The sequence below is a fragment of the Chelonoidis abingdonii genome, chromosome 4 (genome assembly GCF_003597395.2).
Source record: "Chelonoidis abingdonii isolate Lonesome George chromosome 4, CheloAbing_2.0, whole genome shotgun sequence".
NCBI classification, from domain to species: domain Eukaryota; kingdom Metazoa; phylum Chordata; order Testudines; family Testudinidae; genus Chelonoidis; species Chelonoidis abingdonii.
In genome coordinates, this window is record NC_133772.1 from 154,866,519 (window position 1) to 154,873,684 (window position 7,166).

At 46.4% G+C, this 7,166-nt stretch overlaps 1 protein-coding gene across 2 annotated transcripts in view; it reads right to left on the bottom strand.

The window, feature by feature from the left end:
- Positions 1–7,048, bottom strand: part of GNG2 (G protein subunit gamma 2) — a 100,737-nt gene extending 93,689 nt beyond the window's left edge. Inside the window, exons 1-2 of one of the 2 annotated variants that reach the window (XM_075065812.1) lie at positions 6,840–7,022; positions 6,338–6,484 (exon numbers count right to left, since the gene is read on the bottom strand). The gene's annotated coding sequence lies outside the window, so the exon portion shown is untranslated. Of the gene's footprint in view, positions 1–6,337; positions 6,485–6,839 lie in introns of both variants that reach the window. The other variant, XM_075065811.1, reaches the window with a different exon arrangement.
- Between the last annotated feature and the right edge of the window lie 118 nt (positions 7,049–7,166).

The following is a 7,166-nucleotide window of genomic DNA, read 5'->3' on the forward strand; positions in this document are numbered from 1 at the left end:
GGACTGGTGGCCAGGACCCAGGCAGTGTGAGTGCCACTGAAAATCAGCTTGTGTGCTGCCTTCGACACACATCATAGGTTGCCTATCCCTGGTCTAGGCAAACAATTTGTAAACAAACAAAAATCCCTGCGGATTCTCCTCACTCTTCTTGATAAACCAGCTCAAATGCCAGAAGCCAAGCAGATAAAAGGTACTGAGCTAGATCCTAAGCTCTGGCCAAGAAGTTCTCGGTGCAGCTGAGGAGGGGCGTGCAGAAGCATGGGCTGCTCTTTATCATGCCAGCGCCTGGCTATGGGTTAGGGTACTGTAACCCGTACCAGGGGAAGCTGTAACCTGTACCCCAAGAAGCTGTTATGATGGCTGGGGATCACTGGAGTGAAGGGGAGGCCTAACCGCCCCCCTATCTTCCGGCCACACATCCTAGGCTGGCAGCTGAGTGGGCAGAGTCGTTGGCCTAAGAGCAGCTACGGTGACTCTACTGTACCCCAGGCTCCCCCTCCACAGGAAAGACTGCCAGATTTTGGCCACACTGCGGTGGCATGGGCGTGTAAGCAACGGAAGAATCGGACACATCATCCAGAAGATGTTAAGATTGTATTGGCTCCTCACGTCGTTACTCACACACCCAGAGGCAGCGCCGTGCCACCAAGAAACGCACACACCGAAGTATTTAACAACAGGGAGGAAACTAGGTTTAGAACTTTCCTTGAAATTAAAATCCAATTACGAGCCAATTTCTCAAGGGTGAGCATGAGAAATGGATGGGAAACCTGTCTGAGGGGAAGGCACTGAGATGGATACTTGGGCACAGGCCGAGCCCGTCTGAGGTTAGCTACTTCGGTTGAATGGGCAGCCAAGGGAACTCTCAAGGTTTCCTTTAATGTATGTCTCTGCAGACTGCCTGAGACAGAACGGCAACCCTGTCTGGTCTGACCCGTGTTTTACAATCGCATTCTAATGTGACAGAGGTTTTCATTAAACAGGACTGACCCCTCCCTGGAGCTTCCAGCTGGCATGGGGCGGAGGATCCCAGACTCACTGAACTTGGAATGTGCACACGGCAGCGGCAGCCCACGAGGGCAATGCTTGCTCATGCCAAGATCTCCAGTGAGCCGATTTCTGCCGCGCGCTCTGCGTCTGGAGAGCTAGTCTCAATATGTTCCGAACAAATTGCCGGCCCCAGTGAGATTGGGGAGTAAGAGCTGTGCCAGCGGGATTCCCTAGAGGTACCATGCCAGACTCTCACTAAGTCTGGAAACAACCTCACTGCTACACCTGCTCTCCCACATTTCAAGATTAGTTCCCAAGCTGCAGGCAGCAAAATCCAAGACCCTTTTTATTTTATTTTTTTGCTCAATTCTGTACTGCTTATAGTCCCAGACATCTTCTGGTTGAATTCGCTCTGGTCGTCACTCTGCTCAAGAGATATACCATACCACCTTTCATACAGAATCACAGACCTTAAGGTCAGAAGGGATCATTATGATCATCTAGTCTCACCTCCTGCACAATGCAGGCCACAGAATCTCACACACCCACTCCCGTATCAAACCTGTGTCTGAGTTACTGAAGTCCTCAAATCGTGGTTTAAAGACTTAAAGGTGCAGAGAACCTTCCAGCAAGTGACCCGTGCCCCAAGCTGCAGAGGAAGGTGAAAAACCCCCAAGGCTTCTGCCAATCTGCCCTGGAGGAAAATTCCTTCCCGACAAATATCGCGATCAGCTTAAACCCTGATGCATGTGGGGCAAGACTCACCAGCCAGCACCCAGGAAAGAATTCTCTGTAGTAACTCAGATCCACCCCATCTAACATCCCATCACAGACCATTGGGCCTATTTACCTGCTAATAATCAAGAGATCAAATTAATTGCCAAAATTAGGCTCTCTCCATCGTATCCATCCCCCCCATAAAACTTATAAGCTTAGTCCTTGAAGCCAGATAATGTCTTTTGCCCCCACCTACTCCCTTGAAGGCTGTCCAGACTTCACTCCTCTGACGCTAGAAACCTTTATCTAATTCGAGTCTAAACTCCTTGATAGCCAGTGTACTATCATTGTTCTTGTTCTAACATTGGTACTGAGCATAATAATTCCTCTCTCTCCCTGTATTTATATCTCCGCTGATATTAAGAAGCAATCAGCATCTTCCCCTCAGCCTTCCTTTGGTTAGGCGAAACAAAGCCGATCTTTTGAGTCTCCCTACACATAAACAGGGTTCCATTCCTCAGATACCTAGTAGTCTTCTCTGAACAGTTCGAGTTTGAATTCATCCTTTCTTAAACATAGGAGAAAAGAACCCCGAACTGCAATCTAAACAAAAAACGCAAGTAGATATACCCAGTATTCTCTCTAATTACCATAAGAATGAGTCTCCTCATCAGATAAAAACCGTGCTTGTATAAATAAAAAGAAACAGGTGCCACTTAACACACTCGTTATCTCTACTGGAATCCTCGCTGATGCATCCAAGACCGCATTAGCTTTTTTCACCGCCATATCACACTGGCAGCTCACAGTCATCCTGTGATCAACCAATTAACTCCGAGGTCTTCTCCTGTTACTTCCAACTGAGTGCCTCCCAGCTTATAACAATAGTTCTTATTATAAATTTGCCTAATGCATGACCTTGCACTTTTCACCTATCAAATTTCATCCTATTACTATTATTACCAGTTTACAAGAATCCAATCTTCTGTATGATATCCTTGGTCCTTCTCTGTATTGAAACTCATCCACCAGATTTGTGCATCCACAAACTTTAGACATTCCTGTTTGGCAAGTTTAAAAAAAGTTAAACTAAGATTGGTCCCTAGTAACCTCCCTCCAGCCTGACAGTTCACCTTTCAGTACGACCCATTGTAGTCTCCCCTTTAACCAGTTTCTTATCAACCTTTCAATTTTCACATTGATCCCCATCTTTTCCAATTTAGCTAATAATTCCCCATGTGGAACCGTATCAAATGCCTTACTGAAATAGAGGTAGATTAGATCCACTGCATTTCCTTTATCTAAAAAATCTGTTACTTTCTCAAAGAAGGAGATCAGGTTGATATATGATTGCCATATACTCCTGGATGTGCTATAGCACCTACGCTGCCCCCAAAGGAGTAGGGAAAAGACTTCTCCTCAAACAAAGAGACATGACCACAAATATTTCTCACCTCCTGTGCATTGCGTGAAGACATCCCCATCACATATGGGGGGCTCAGTTGGCAGATATGGGAAATTAAATACACCATTGGCTTTTATTGGCGAACACAAGCAGAAGGTACATGCTGCAACTCCTGCAAGTAAAGTGACCACTCCCATTAACACTCAGTCACCGGGATAACTGGGACGGAAAAGCACAGCAGCACGAAGCATACCTTGGAGAGAAGCAGTCCAGCAAGAAACTCTCAGTGCCAGCCAAGTCATTCCTGAATGCTGCTTAGAAACCCTCCTAATGCAGCATTTAAAAGCAATTAGCAGCCCCAATAAAGAAAATGGATCATTCTGTATCCAGTTCAAACTCCTCTCCAAGGCTCTGCACAGCCTGGCTCCCTCCCTAGCCCTGCAGCCCGATTTCCCACTATCCCCCCTCCCCCATGCATTATAATTGCCAACTCCTCCTGCGCTCTGAATGCTCTCCTTCCACACCCACACAATGTGGATGCACCATATTCCAGGATGCTCCTTACACTCAGAATGCCCTCCCTAAAGCAGGGCACCCTGCCTGCTCTTTCTTCCATCCCCTCCTTGCCTAAAGCACAACAGAAAATGCATCGGTGCAAGGGGAAAAAATATACTGAAGAACCAACAGGATACAGGGTTACGTGACCCAATCCCCCATTCTGAAAATACTCATTGGTTCCACACTTGTTTCTGATAGGCTCCTGGTCCAGTAACTAATATTGTAATGAGCAGAAAAAATATGTTTAGTATGTAGACATGACTCCTTATTAGGGTGACCAGACAGCAAATGTGAAAAATCGGGATGGGGTGGGGGGTAATAGGAGCCTACATAAGAAAAAGACCCCAAAATTGGAACTGTCCCTATAAAATCGGGACATCTGGTCACCCTACTCCTTATGTAGTTTGCATTGTTGACGTAGCCACATGTGTCACAGGAGATGAGAGCGACAAGGTGGGTGAGGTAATATCTTTTATTGGACCAACTTCTGATGGTGAAAGAGACAAGCTTTCAAGCTGACACAGAGCTCTTTAAAAAGGGGGGAGGGGAAGTTTATTTTCTGGGGAAAACATAACAAAAGCAAACAAAAAACCCTAATATATATTGGTCCCTTCTTGATTCCGGGCGGGGTGGTGGGGAGGAATCTCATCCAAACAGTACCATGACTGAGGCATTTACAGAACTGATCAGCAGCCTAGTGGTACTGATTTACGTCGATATTCATGGTGAACAATGGGGTTGGGAACGGACAGTACCAACCGCAACGCTGTGCTGAACTGAGTAACGCTATAATCAAAAGATTTGTGGTGTATTAGAAAAGACCTATTATAATCCTCTGAATAAGTGCTCCAACAGCCTGCATTCAGAGCCCTGCCTTAAACTCATCAAGAATCTCCGCGTAGCTCTTTTACAGCATTAGAGACAGGATTTTGCACCGAGGGCTTCTAACACACCAGAACTACTCAGGAGATGCAGGCAATGGAAAAAACACAAGAGCTTCACCCTAGGGCTTTCTATGGGATAATTAATTGAGTCATATTTCAGTTCATCCACTGGCCATATGGCAGAAAAGAGGATTAAAAATTTCAGTCTCAAAATATATTCAGTGAAATCCAGTTAATACAGTCAAACTATAAGGACCTCCCCCAAACAACACAAAATAAAACCCATTATTCCACTTTTTCCTTATACAGCATAGAAATACAGGTTAATCTTTAAGTCCAAGCTATCTGACAATCCAGAGGTTTGTTTACTGGGCAGAACTACAAGCTCTGCTTCTGTGTTGTCTTAGGGAGAACAGTGGGGGGATCCTGATTAGGAGTTGGCCAGAAAATCAGTTTTATGCCAGTCTCTGGCTCCTTAAATAAAATATGGGAGCAATAAACGTAATTTTAAATAACTACAATGAGCTAGATACAACAGGTACCGCAGTATGCAAGTTATTTCTGTCCTATAAGTTAAGGATCATTACTTTTCAGTTGATTATTCTCTCATATCATCTTGGGAGTGGGGAGAGAGGGGTGGGGATTTTTGTTTATATATAAATCTATTTTCAGTCAAGGTAGCAAGAAAGATTCATATTCAAGGGATTCTCCTCTATCGATTCCATTATTTGAAAAATAAACCCAGGGAATTAAGTTTCCCCAAGTTCATTTTTCCACCTGCCTCTGTATATCGTTTATATAGTTTTGCATACATTTCTAACAGCAATGTAGACAAAATACTCCTTTGCCATGGTAACTCCTCATTAAACCAGTATTTACTGTTAAATCCCAGTAATAAAAAAATGGGTTTTGAAAAATAATCATCTGAACTCAAATCCTTTGTACAGATGCTTCTTTGTGCTTTGTCCAACTGCTTCTGTATGAGGAGGTGGAGTAAGGGTGTGGATAATACTTCGGTATTCCACCTTTGGTATAAAATGTTAACTTCAAGGGGTGGAAAGACTCTAATCCAAGGGGACAGGGAATTCGACATTTATGCACAATTGAAATTTTCGAGTTTGATTTTATACTGACCATTTCGGGGAGGAAGGTTAATTTCAGTTAAATGAAAATCCCTCCCCTTCCCTTCACCAAATAAATAAATAATTAAATGGAACACTAGACCTCATTCATCCATGAAAAAGCTTTTCCTATAACAGCCAATCAGTTGATTAACTGAGGATCAACATTTCTAACTTAAATCTTTGTTTAGGAAATGGGACCTTTTACAAAGAGTCCAATTTGTATTGACAGTCTTTAACCCCCGATCTATTTTTCCATGCAAAAATTTTCACAATCTGAATTCCCAGAACAATGTATTCCGATTTGTGAATGGAACCGGGAAAGGGAGTACAAGACACTGGCATTTTTAAATTAAAATGGACCTGCTTTCATGCCCACATACGATCACTCCGGGAATTAGGGGGAAGCATTCTGCACCTCGTTTACTGGCTCCCATTCTGCTAAGAGACCAAAAATCTGCACTTCTACTTTGGGTGCTCCATCTCACCTCCATCTGGTTGGATGCCACAGCTCATTTCGTCTAGAAGCTAAAATGAACACTCTGGAATGCTTGCAAAAGCTGAGCATTTCCAGCTGAGACCAACGCACGGTTACTATTTCTAACGAATCCGTTTCTTCCTTTGCTTTAGAGTAAACAACTTCAACTGTACACAAAACCTACCAGCGAAGAGTGGGGTGGTTTCCGTGGTTATCTGAGCAGGTTATGCATATCTAACGGCCACTTTCCTGTGATCCTGAGTCCCTATTACCAGACCGTTTGCACACTGCAGACACACCAAGGATCTCTCGAGCCGGATTGCACCGATAGCTGTCAAGCAAAGCAATTTCCGCGCACTCTTTTAACAGTGATAATTGCAATTAACATCTTCCAGCGTCAGCCTCGCTCCACAGACCCACAACCATGTAGCGTGTGTGAGCAAACGGGTTTACAAGAGCGACTGTACCAAGCCCCAGCGCCGGCTCAGGGTGAGCGATGCACACGCGCCGCCTGGCTCCGGCTGGTGGGGAACTGGGTGGAAACAGCGTCACGCCGCTTGCTTGCCCCGGTGTAAATGGGCTTGTTTAACAAAAAGCCCCGGTGGCTGAGCCTTACCCCGCCCGCCCCCCTGACTAGCCACAGCACCTGGGGCTGGAGCTGAACCGGGGGAGGCTGGTGCTTTTACCTTCTAGCTCCGTTCGCGGCTCGCCCAGGGGGACAGCTGGAGCTCGCCTTCTCCGGGCGGGGTGGCGGGCTCAGCGGCAGCCCAGGGAGCGGCGTCCCCACCCAGCTTTGTCTGCGATCATCATCCTGGGCACAGGAAGCAGCGCGGCTCCGACTTCCTCCTCCCCGGCTCACCAGCGCCAGCTCCGCGCTAGCCCAGCACAGGCTGCATCCCCGGGCGCGCCCCGCCCTCCCCCGCGCAGCCACCGCCCACGGGCCGCTCTCCGCCCGCGGGCCGCCAAGCGGCCGGGCAGGAACCGCGGCCGGGTTCCTGCAGCTTCGCCCCCCC